The sequence below is a fragment of the Penaeus vannamei genome, chromosome 27 (genome assembly GCF_042767895.1).
Source record: "Penaeus vannamei isolate JL-2024 chromosome 27, ASM4276789v1, whole genome shotgun sequence".
In the NCBI taxonomy this organism is placed as follows: domain Eukaryota; kingdom Metazoa; phylum Arthropoda; class Malacostraca; order Decapoda; family Penaeidae; genus Penaeus; species Penaeus vannamei.
The window spans coordinates 2,639,974-2,652,473 of NC_091575.1; positions in this window are offsets into that span (position 1 = coordinate 2,639,974).

Consider the following 12,500-nt stretch of genomic DNA (forward strand, 5'->3'; position numbering starts at 1 on the left):
ATGCTACTAAAACCTGTTTGTTTTCGGTATGGGGCAATTGTCTCAAATATATTTGCACCTAAATGAAAATTATAACAATGATCTCAACCTGCGAGTGGGGTCGTTTTATGGCATTAACACAAACCAACTTTGGAGTTAAATTGCATCACCAATTGGGATGTGTTGTTTTGCACAATTTTCACGTATCCACCTTTCACCAAGTGGTTTAAAGTGACGATGAAAACATTTCGGCTGCTGACATGTTAAGTGGAGTATCTAGCTTGAAAGAAACCGCCTTTAAAAAGAGACAATATAGTTTTGCCACCTCTGTCAGGTGATTAATGGGCATGATAGTGCTTGGAAACATACCTGTTGTAAAATAGGTATAGTGGAGTATTATTAAATACGTCAGTAGTCAGCTCACTTTCCAAACCTTGAGTGTAAGTTTATCTACTGAGTTTACTTGTTTTGCAAATTATATTAATTAAAATATGCACCCTGCCCAGGGCCCGAGGTTACGAAGAGCCTTAAGGGGACTCACTAACTGCCAAATTCAAAGACGTTCAAAAGAAGGCATTGTCCTGGCCTCTAAAAACGAGATAATTTGTTTATACAAAATATGCCAGTGAGAGAGTGAGAATACTCCAGGTCTATAATATCAGTCTCCAATGAATATCAAAATTGGTTAATTTTATTCTCTCCCTCCCTGGAACGAATCCTTCCACATAATGATAATAATAATAATAATAATAATAATAATAATAATAATAATAACACTTCTCGTACATATATTTCAAGCATACGTGTATGGAGCTCATTAGGGTGAAATTTCCTGTCCTGTTGTATATTTCTTGCAATGAAAAGCACAGACATTAAAGGTAAGCAGATCCAGTGACCTGGACTAGCTTCTCTAACCGAAGCCCCAACTCTCAGATTTAGATAGTTCATAGAAATGAGTGAGCTGTTATCTGGAGCAGTGTGAATGTAGAAAACCAAGAATGTGGAACAGGTGATGTATACAGGCTGTAATTCACCAGAGAAATGTAGGCTTATGGATTCAGGCTTTAGCCAAACAAAACCTAGAACATTTCTATCCAGCTCTTTGCATATGACTTACCTATTGGCTACCTATTTTATCCTAGAGGTGAATGCGATTCGTACGGTAAACATCTCGCTAAGGCCACAGCAATTTTTCTTTTTGAAAAGCAGGCCGCGAAAGAAATAGCAAACAAATAAATACAAATCAATTTGTCTACGATTCATTGTGTAAGGTATTGTTTCTCCCGTCCCCAAAACGAAAATAAAATATGGTTCGTGGAAATACCTTACTCTCATGTGTCATGTCATGTCTATTGCCTATCGCCGGTGGTCCCTTCTGATCAGTACCGGTGTATTTCGCAATATGCGCATAGAACCTGCGCACTAAGATGTAAACATACATTCAAACATCAAAATAAAAACGCAGTGGTTATATACACGGATCTCCGTGTACAGTAGTCCAAAAGTACGGAATCGATACACGGTCTGACGGAAATAGGCGAGCCAAACCAGTCAATCGAAATGCGTTAGATATTTTAAATTCCATACATTGAAAACCAAGATGGCGGCAGCCCCAACACCTCCTGCGCCTGGTTTGGAGGTAAATGCATTAGGTTAGGTTAGGTTAGGAAGGTATACTTTGTCTGTACGGTGTAATACCCCCAGGGAAGGGGGGCTTGCCCCCGGTAGGGAAATACCCCAAGAAAAGGGGTCCGGAAGCTTGCCTATGAAAGGGTCTGGGAGAATTGCTTTCGGATTTAAGTACACGGATGCGGATCCGTGTACGAAAGAATCAGGTTTGGTTTGGGTACACGGATATCCATGTGCGGATGGTGAAAAATCACCCTTCCGTACACATATCTCCGTGGACGTAGGAATGACTTTCGGTTTTAGGTACACGGATCCGTGTCCGGAAGAATCACGTCTATAACCCCAGCCAAACAAAAATGACCATGGCGAGTGATGCGCAAAATACCAAAGTTTATATAAATGTTATTTTTTATTGAATATTTTTGATTTTGATATCCACATTTCATTATCTTGCCCGCCATTAAAGAGAGAGAGAGAGAGAGAGAGAGAGAGAGAGAGAGAGAGAGAGAGAGAGAGAGAGAGAGAGAGAGAGAGAGAGAGAGAGAGAGAGAGAGAGAGAGAGAGAGAGGCTATGGCCTAAACAACGGAAAGAAAAACGCGACAACGGCAGCCCCTATTTGCAAGTTCACTTCTCCCTCTTGTGGGGGATCGACGGCACAGTGCTTGTGTTGCCTTGTGCTTAGATGCAATTAATTAGTGCCCGATGCCAGGCCGGTTTATCGGCAGAATCGGCAGTTCTCCATATGCTAGACCAGGGTTGTCAAACTCATTTACCCCAGGGGCCCACCTTTCACTTTTGTATTCCGTATGCGGGCCATATGATCACGAGTCGACACGATGGTTGACATAAAACTTAGGAGGCCATATCATTTATTACAGAAACACAAGAATAGCGTGTTTTTGATTGACAGCTCTGTCCTCGACTGCTCGTGTCGAGAGGAAAGAGCAGCCTCTTTTCCGCAAGCCTCTTCCCTTACAATTCGAACGGACTGACTTGGGAATTTCAAAATATCCTTATTGTATTTAAACCTAGATTTGGTTACACTGAGGATGGGCAACAATATTCGAAGACGGAAGCCAGTCTTATTAAGAACGAGTTTTGATGATGATGTCAATAATGGCCAGGGTAATTACGATTGCAATATTAAGGATGATGGTAATAATGATGATAGCAATGCCACTAGCAATGATGATGATGATAATGATAAAAAAAATTATAGTGATAGTGATAATAATAAAGACGATAATAATAATGTTGATGATAGTAATGATGATGATGTTGATTATCTTTGTCATCATATCAATAGCGAGAACAACAAATGATGATCACTATGATTAACGATAATGATAATGTGGTGATAATATTGTAATCCTGCTGGTGATGGTGATACTGCTCCTAATGGCAATGGTGATGATGTAGAGATGCATTACTACTCCTAATAGTAATGATGGCAGAGATGATGACGATATCAGCCGTGACACCTATACTATTGCTGCTAGCAGAGAGCATAGTGATACTGATGAAGATGAAAGCAACGGGGAATAATAACCATTGCTATGGGAGTGACGATGAAGTGCAGCTGTTAGTGATGATGCTCTTGTGAGAATGGTGGCAACCATAAATGAGAACAGTGTTGAGGAATGATTTCTTTTAGTAATGCTGGTGCTGATGATGGCGATTATTATTTTTAAAATATTATTATCATAATTTTTAGTATCATTATTCCCACCATCCTCAATGTTATTATTATCATTATTAATATTATTATTACTGTTATTATCATTATAATTTTTATTAATATTACCATTAGTATTATCAGAGGCAAATTATCAGAAACAAGTGAATAAATTTATGATTAATGCAGCAAGTACACTGTCCAATTGTAATGCTCATTCTGTCCAGTCTATGGGGCCTAAACCTAACAATGGGTTTAATGGGCTCAAATTGGAGTGTTGGTTTCATGGTAGCAATAATCACATAATTGCTGAATGTGCAGTGTTTATCAAATTAAGTAGTCAGTCAAAGATGGAGGCATTACCGAAATATGGAGTTTGTTTTTTGTTGTCTACAAATAGGTCACACAAGTAAAAATTGTCCCAATAAAAGGTTTTGCAAACTGAATGGTGACGGAAAAGGAAAGTGTAATAGACTGCATCACCATGTTCTTCATGATTTGTTTACTGGTAATAATATGGTGCCATTAATGAACAATATGATTTCATGAGGCGTTTTACTTATGAGGAGTTATGGGAAGAGTATGAATATGGATATACCTACACTATGGGACTCTGGTTCAAATATCTCAATGATAACTTATAGGATGGCCAGGCGATTGGGATTAAAGGGAAGTGATATCAACTTGAGTATTACTAAAATAGGAAATGAGTCAAGAAATTTTAGCAGTAAAATTTATAAGGTTCCACTGGTGGATGCTGAAGGCAATTTATGGGAAATAGAAGCTTATGGCATTATATAATGCCAATTGTACTTACGACTGTAGGGAATCTTCAGCTCATGAAGAATGCATTTGGTTATTGTATATCAGGGATCATCTTCAAGCGAACTACTGTTTAAGTTGAATGAACTATAATTAGGGTAAACCGTTCAAATTGTTCTTATTAGCTTGGATAAATTGATATAATGCCTCTAAAGGGTATGTGAAAACAAATTGAAGAATTTTGAAATTGCATCCACCAAAGTGTGGTGGATGCAAATGTGAAAAATGTCCATTGAAAGAAAAGAGAGAATTAAAATCGATCAATGATGGTTTAAAGTACTATGTAGAAGAAAAGTGCTTTCATGTAACCTATCCATTTGTCATATACTCTAGCAACCTACAAAGTAACTATTTTGTAGCCAAGGCTAGACTTCAGTCACTCGAAAATAGATTGAAACAATGGAGAAATATTGTGATCAAATTAATTACATAATAAGCCGTAATGTTGCTCGTAAATCATCTCGAGGAATAGTATTCAATGTGCCAGTTAAATGGGAATCTCTCTAAATGATTGTTTAGCAAAAGGGCCAGACATCCTAACAAATATGATGGGAATGATTCCGTCAGTATCTAGTTGCAGTTGTAGGAGACCAAGAAAATGTACAATTCTGATCGCATATAAGAAATGTATCAACATGCTCATAGGTTTTTGTGGAGGTCCTTGCACACAGAACTGCCTCTCGAACAATACGTGCTAACTAGGGTCACTTTTGGGGATAAGCTGAGTAGTGCTATTGTTATTTTAGCATTGCACAAATGATTCCTCAATATTCAGAGACTGGTAATAAAATCATACGTGATACGTATGTGGATGATATTTGCGTTAGTGTTCCTTCTATGCATGATGCAAAGATGTTCATGAATCTGACAGAAGAAATTTTGGATAAGGGAAGATACTTTCTAAGATACTGAAGGCAAGTTAATTTGGAATTTGGAACAGATCATTTTGGATTCAAAATCAACTTTTCAAGGAAGGTCAGAAATGTACGAACTGGCCCAAATTTAATAATCAATGAAATTGAAACTGGTATCCCTCAAAAGTTAACGAGAAGAGTGATCCTTAGTCAGATAGCATTGATATTTTACCCTTTAGGATTTTAGTGCCTATTTACGCTCAAAGCCAAAATGTTGATTAGAGAATTAACCTCTAGTGGAGGACTGTCTAAAAGGGAAAGGCTAGGATGGGATGACCCAATGTCACAACCAGAAAGAAATTTATGGAAGATGTATTTTGAAGAATTCTTTGAAGGTGAAGGGTTGCATTTCCTTAAATCCGACAAATGCTATTGGTGATCTGGGATTAATTATATTTAATGCAAGTAGTGTGGCGATGGGTTGTTGTGCTGGAAGTTGTCGACTGGACGGTTCATATCTAAATTAGTAGCTACAGAAAACAAGCTGGACCCCTTGAAACATATGAGCATACCTAGGCTGGAGTTGTGTGGGGCAGTGATGGCATGTAGGCTAAAGGAATTCATTGAAAAAGAAATGAATTTTCAATTTTTTTGTGAAAATGGTAACTGATTCCTCCATAATAAAATCCCAGATAACAAATGACACTAAAATTCATTTTTTTTTTTGTAGTGGGGATTTCAGAAATACAAAGCAAAAGTAAAGGGGAAGAGTGGTATTGAATTGCTTCCGAACAAAATTTAGCAGATATAACAACTCGGCCGGTTTAACCTGAACAATTAGATGTGAACTCAGTTTGGCAAAAGGACCCAAATACGATTTATACTGTGAGTAAATGGCCTCTAAGTCAAGAAAGTAGTCTTGAAATTCCAGATGTGGCATACGGAGAGGTCATGACAAAGACTGTGCATGTTTTTGATGATATTATTGACTCAGACAGATTTTGAAGTTACAATAAACTACTAAGAACCACAGCTAGAATATTGAAGGCATGTAAAAAATAAATCTTTATTGGAAGTGACTAAAGATATTATGGCAATTGACATTCAGGCTTTAGCTTACTGGATTAATATTGTACAGAAAGCCCTTCCTCCTGATTGGAAATTGAGATATAGCAAATTGAGACCATCAGTGGATGAAAAGGGACAACCTACTTCCCTTTTCATCCACTGATGGGCAAGTTGAGACCATCAGTGGATGAAAAGGGAAGTAGGTTATCATCCTGGTTGCAGTGTAATTGGAACCGCAACCAACTCATCCTTTTGTTATCAAATCATACATTTACATCTTTATATGTAAGACATACACAATATAAACCATGGGGGTCTTGAAAATATGCTAGTGAAGCTTCAGACTAAATTCTGGGTTGCAGGTGCATGGAGAATGATGAGGTCAATTAAAATAAAGTGTATAATATGCAGAAAGCTGGACAGAGAGATTATAGGACAATGTATGAGTGATCTCCCAAAGAAAAGACGAGTCTGAGGTAAACATATTTGGACCTTTTTTTAATAAAATACAGTGAAAAGAACCAAAGAAAAGGTTTACGGCGCTGTTTTTAATTGGCTGGTGAGTAGATCTGTGTACATAGATTTAGTAGAAGGTTATGATGCAACATGTGTTGTAGTTACCATGAGATATGTTTAATTTTGGGGATTTCCAAAGGCAATGTACTCGGATGTAGATACTCAATTAATGGCTGCAAACAAAGAACTGAAATCAGTGATGGAAAAGTGGAATAAATCTGATATTATTGAATTTGGTAGTGAGCAAGGAATGACATGGCATTTCAATAAATCAGCAGATACCCTATGGCAAAATGGATGTTGTGAGTCCTTGATCAGATTGATTAAGAGGGCATTAAGTATATCTGTTGGTGGAAGTATACTGACATTCAGTAAACTTCAGACGGCATTTTTGAGGTTGCTAACTTGCTGAATTCTCAACCAATTGGAATTAAACCTGGGTGACATTACTCTAGGAATGTATTTATGTCCCAATGATCTTCGAAGATCTAGCATTGAAGCTCCCATAAGAATTTGGGATCAAACAGGGAAATTTAGAAATAGTATTAATTATATTCGGGTAGTAGTAACATCCTTTCGGAAGAAATGGCAAAGGAATTTGTTTCCTAGCTTGATTGTTTGCCAAAAGTGGAATACTGAGTTGCGAAATTTGCAAGGTGATATAGTACTGTTACAAGACTAGCACAATCAAAAGAGTGGAAATTAGCTGAAATTGCAACCACAGAATCCGGTCGAGATGGTTGAGTGCGTAATGTTCGTGTGAAGTATAAATTACAGAAGCCAGGTTTAAAGTATACTGGTGCAAGTGACTATAGTGAAGAGATCAGCTCATGAATTGGTGGTGATTTTGCCAATTGAAGAACAAACCAACTGTGTGTAATTTATCTCTTCTTGTCCTACTGTGGGTGGGAGTGTAATTATTAGGGAAATTAAAGTGAATCATAAATGTGTGCATTTTGGAAATAATATTGGCATCTTTATTAATGTATATTAGAATAGGTATTAATTTTGAAAACTATCGACATGAAGTATCCAATTTTGTGATTTTGTTGTAAACAAAGATTTGTCGAATTTAAGTTCTAATGAAAGTACATTGTTCAGTTATGGAAAACTTTGTGCATTGTGAGTTTCCTTTGTCACAAGGAAGCGTTGTTTACAAACTGAAATGAGCGGGACACTGAAGACTCTCTGAATAAGAAGCCTTGAATTTTTTAAATATTAATTCATAGATATAACGTAGGAACTTATATTACCTTCGCCGGTCCGATATCGACGATTTTGGTATCGTTGGATTCCTCTCACTCTATACAATGCAAATATGTAGGTTTTATTGCACGGAATAGCCTCGATAGCAGGGACAGCGATGTTGGAGCAGCGGACGTAATATAGAAAATTACCCTAATAATATAACCCACAGTGAAAATAACCATGGTTATTCACATGACTCCATTGCATGGGGGTTGCGTCCCCTGCGACCCCCCCCTGGGGGAGGCTGTCGCCCCCAACCCCCGCCGAGGAAACAAAATATCCCCCACATATTCACTGCAGGATAGAGCGCACGCGAACTAGATGCGTAGCCGATAACCTACCATAACCTAGGATTTTTAAGGTACTAACCTGATTAATAGATGCCGCTGATAGTAGGGAGGGTGCTCCTGACCCTTTTCTTCACTTCCAGGCGTGCTGGCTGCTCGCACCTACCGCAGGCTCTCTCCCGACGGAGGAGGCCTTGGCGGAAGGAAGCACATTTTCAGCATTTGTTCCTGGCTGGTTGCTACCTCGCGTAGGAAATCGGTCTCGGAGTAAGAGCACTCTCCACACTCGAGTCATCGCGGCGGCTAGGCTGTGGCGGACTACTGAACGCGGCGGTTATTTCGGTTAGGAATTCGAAAATCGTGGTTCCAGAGGACGGGAAACTCGACCTTGATGCCATCGGTGTAACATCGAGAGGGGCGCAAAACCAGCCGACGAGGACGCTCTTCTGTTCATGGTATACCATGTTCATCCTGATTATACTACAATCGTCTGTATACAATGCTGACTATGTCAAGGTTAGTATGCTGATTCAGTGGGAGTGTTACGAGGTAATTGTAATACGTCCGCCGCTCTGAGATTGACGATAATTGTGTAATGCTCTAGCCTGTCGGGAATACGTGGTGGAGGTTTTGTTTCCTCGGCAGGGGTTAGGGGGCAGCAGACCCCCTCCAGGGGGATCGAGGAGGGCTCAACCCCCTGCAATGGAAAGTCATGTGAATAACCATGGATATTTTCACTGTGGGTTATATTATTAGTGTTATTTAACCCAGCACTTTCCCTGGAACTTTTCATGCCCTCCCCTGCTATCGGGGTCAAGTTTGTCGCTAACCGGGGGTTTCCGCGCAATGAAAACTATATATTTGCAATGTGGACAGTGATAGGAATCCAACGATACCAAAATCGTCGATATCGGAGCGGCGGAGGTAATATAGACAATTACCGCTGCATTATATTATGTTTTGCACAGCCTGACTGACATGCCTGGAACATGCTGACTTTGGGCAAGATTTACTGTGTTGCCCCTGTGTTGTTTCAGGGGCAGGGTGCCATGATGTAAGTGAAATGTTGTGTTTGGAACTATGTGATTTCTCATAAGATATTGTGTGCTGATTACCTGTGTGTGAGAAATTTATTATTGTTATGAACGTCTCCATGGTTTTGGCTCCTCAATTCAGTAATCATTTGTGTTCTCATTGACTTGAAATATCTGTGTTGGCCATTTGTTATTTGTAATATGTTATTTACAGGTTGAATATAACTGATTTACATGGAAACATAAATATTAGTCTACCCATAGTGTGATGTGAGCCAATCCCTGACATGAAAGTACTGTTACACATACTAAGCAAACTGCTTTCACCTGTGAATAGGACTTAGAGTTCAGCTTTCTCATGGCTTAGTATGCAGGACGAAGGTCATTTACTAAGAAATGGCCTTCGACCTCTTCTGCAACTCCTAATAAACAGTTTCTTGTCCCTTCTTAAGTGACCGAGTTTTGCGCACCTGAGATCGGTGCAAATCCTGATCCCCAGTCAGACAAGCATCTGTGGCGTCCAGTGTCTCCTGTGCGATGACTTTCTGCCTTGCTCTTGGGTGTTCGCCAATCAATTCTTGAACTACACCAAGCATTTTGCGCTTAAAGGTCTCCCACAGAAGCACAGTGTCAGATTGTCAAGCTCTGTGAAACGTCCAGAGACTGCCTCAGCAATCCCCCGTGCATACTCCTTCTCCTTCAGCCTATCCAAATGAAAGACCTTAGGGTGGTCATTTGACTGCTGGGGAGTTTTGAAGTGGACCCGAAGGGTAACCACAACCAATCTATGGTCATTACCACAGAACTCGGAACTCCTATACAGCCTGCAGCAACCTTAGAGGCGCCCCAGGCAGGCCGCTTAGCAGACTGCTTGGCAGGAACCTTGGCCGACTGCTTCCGGAGCTTTGCCAGAACTGCAGGATCCTCCAGCAATTGCTAACGAGGATATGGTCAATCCCCTTGGCTGCATTACCCGCATCGCGGTACCGTGTCCAGCGATGTGGGTCTGAGCGCTGGAACCAGGAGCCAGAAATCCTCAATTTGTGGGACCTTGCAAAGTCCCGGAAAAGGAGGCTATTCTCGCTGCCGACATCAACTCCCAAACCAAGGGGACCGACAGACATATAGGCAGCTCGATCACAGCGATACCTCATTGAAGTTACCCAGAACGCTACGAATATTTCGCCGAGGACAACTGTCTGCCATTGACATATTATTATTATTATTATTTTAGATACCATCATTATTATGTTCATTATCATTATAGATATTAATATCATTAATTATTATAATTATTATAATTATCATCATAGATATTATTATAATTATAATAATAATAATCATTATTGTCATTATTATTATTATTATTGTCGTTACTACTATTACTATTATTATTATTATAATTATCATTATTATTATTATTATTACTGTATTACTATTGCTATATGAGATGTGATGAGAATGACATAAGAATTATAGCATTAAACATTAAACTGTAAGATTTATAACGACAAATCAACAAGAAAACGCAGAATTAATAACCGGGAAGGATGTTTGGTTTCCGCTGCAAGGCAAACGCTGGGCACCGGCCAGGGAAGCGGGAGAAGACGATCGCTATGTTGGCCCAAGTGTCTTGGTTCTGTGGGGTAAGACGTCCTCTTTCATTGTGCCATTTATTGGCTTTGTCCAAAAATAATGGCACACCATCCGTAAAAGCAGGGTATATGATAATTTCACCTGTTTTCGGCCTTAAACGTTACCTGTCTAGATATCCGAGGGATGGATATGAATATTAATACTGAGAATTATCCGTGTTATCTAGATTTTCCTTGACAGCATTATAATTTAGTCAATAGTTACCATCGACAAGGAAGTTGTTTTTGGTAACGGTGGTTAGCAGTATATATTTTTAAAGCTAAAAGTGTCAGCCTAACGATTGCTGTTAAATTTTTGTGGTGATCCGGATCCTGATCCGGATCCAGGATTGTTTTTCCTTATTACATCAGTTACTCCTCTTGCCTTGGCATTGTCATCACCTCTATTACCTCTCAAGGTTCTCTCAGTGACCTTGAGTTCACCTGTTTACCTGATTATACCTGGGGTAGTGTGATCAGCACGTCAATTTCCTACCCGGGGGTAGGACTGCCACCAGAGAGGGATCGGAACCCATGTATGTGCGAGGCAGTAGAAGGACTGTTATGGTATGTGTGATGTATGTGTGTGATGTGCGCGTGTCAGTCTGTGTGTGAGTGATGTGTGTGTCAGTCTGTGTGTGAGTGATGTGTGTGTCAGTCTGTGTATGTTATGTATGTGTCAGTCTGTAAGTTATATGTGAGTCATCTGTATGTGAGTAATGTGCGTCTGTGTGTGTGATGCGTGTGGCAGTCTGTGTGTAAGTGATGAGTGTGTCAGTGTGTGTGTAAGTGATGTGTAAGAGTGTGTGTGTGTCAGTCTGCGTGAGTGATGTGTGAGTCAGTCTGTGTGTGAGTGATGTGTGAGTGTCAGTCTATATGTGTGTCAGTATGTGTGTGTGTGTAAGTGATGTATGAGAGTGTGTGTGTGTCAGTCTGTGTATAAGTGATGTGTGAGTCAGTCTGTGTGAGTGGTGTGTATCAGTCTGTGTGTGAGTGATGTGTGTGTCAGTCTATGTGTGTGTCAGTCCGTGTGAGTGATGTGTGTCAGTCTGTGTGTGTGATTGAGTGTTAGTCTGTGTGAGTGATATGTGTGTCAGTCTGTGTGTGATGTATGTCAGTCTATGTATAAGTGATGTGTGAGTGGCAGTTTGCGTGTAAGTGATGTGTGTGTCAGTGTGTGTGTAAGTGATGTGTGAGTGTCAGTATGTGAGTGAGTGATGTGTGAGTGTCAGTGTGTGTGTGATGTGTGTGTCAGTGTGTGTGTAAGTGATGTGTGAGTGTCAGTCTGTGAGTGAGTGATGTGTGAGTGTCAGTGTGATGTGTGAGTGTCAGTCTGTGTGTGAGTGATGTGTGAGTGTCAGTGTGTGTGTAAGTGATGTAAGTGATGTGTGAGTGTCAGTCTGTGTGTTACTGATGTGTGTGTCAGTCTGTGTGAGTGATGTGTGAGTGTCAGTTTGCGTGTAAGTGATGTGTGTGTCAGTGTGTGTAAGTGGTGTGAGTGCCAGTGTGTGTGTGAGTGATGTGTGAGTGTCAGTGTGTGTGTGAGTGATGTGTGTGTGTGTGTGTGTAAGTAATGTGTGAGTGTCAGTGTGTATGTAAGTGGTGTGTGTGTCAGTGTGTAAGTAATGTGTGTGTGTAAGTGATGTGTGAGTGTCAGTCTGTGTGTAAGTAATGTGTGTGTGAGTTTGTGTGTAAGTGATGTGTGTGTCAATCTGTGTGCGTGATGCGTGTGTCAGTCTGTGTGTGAGTGATG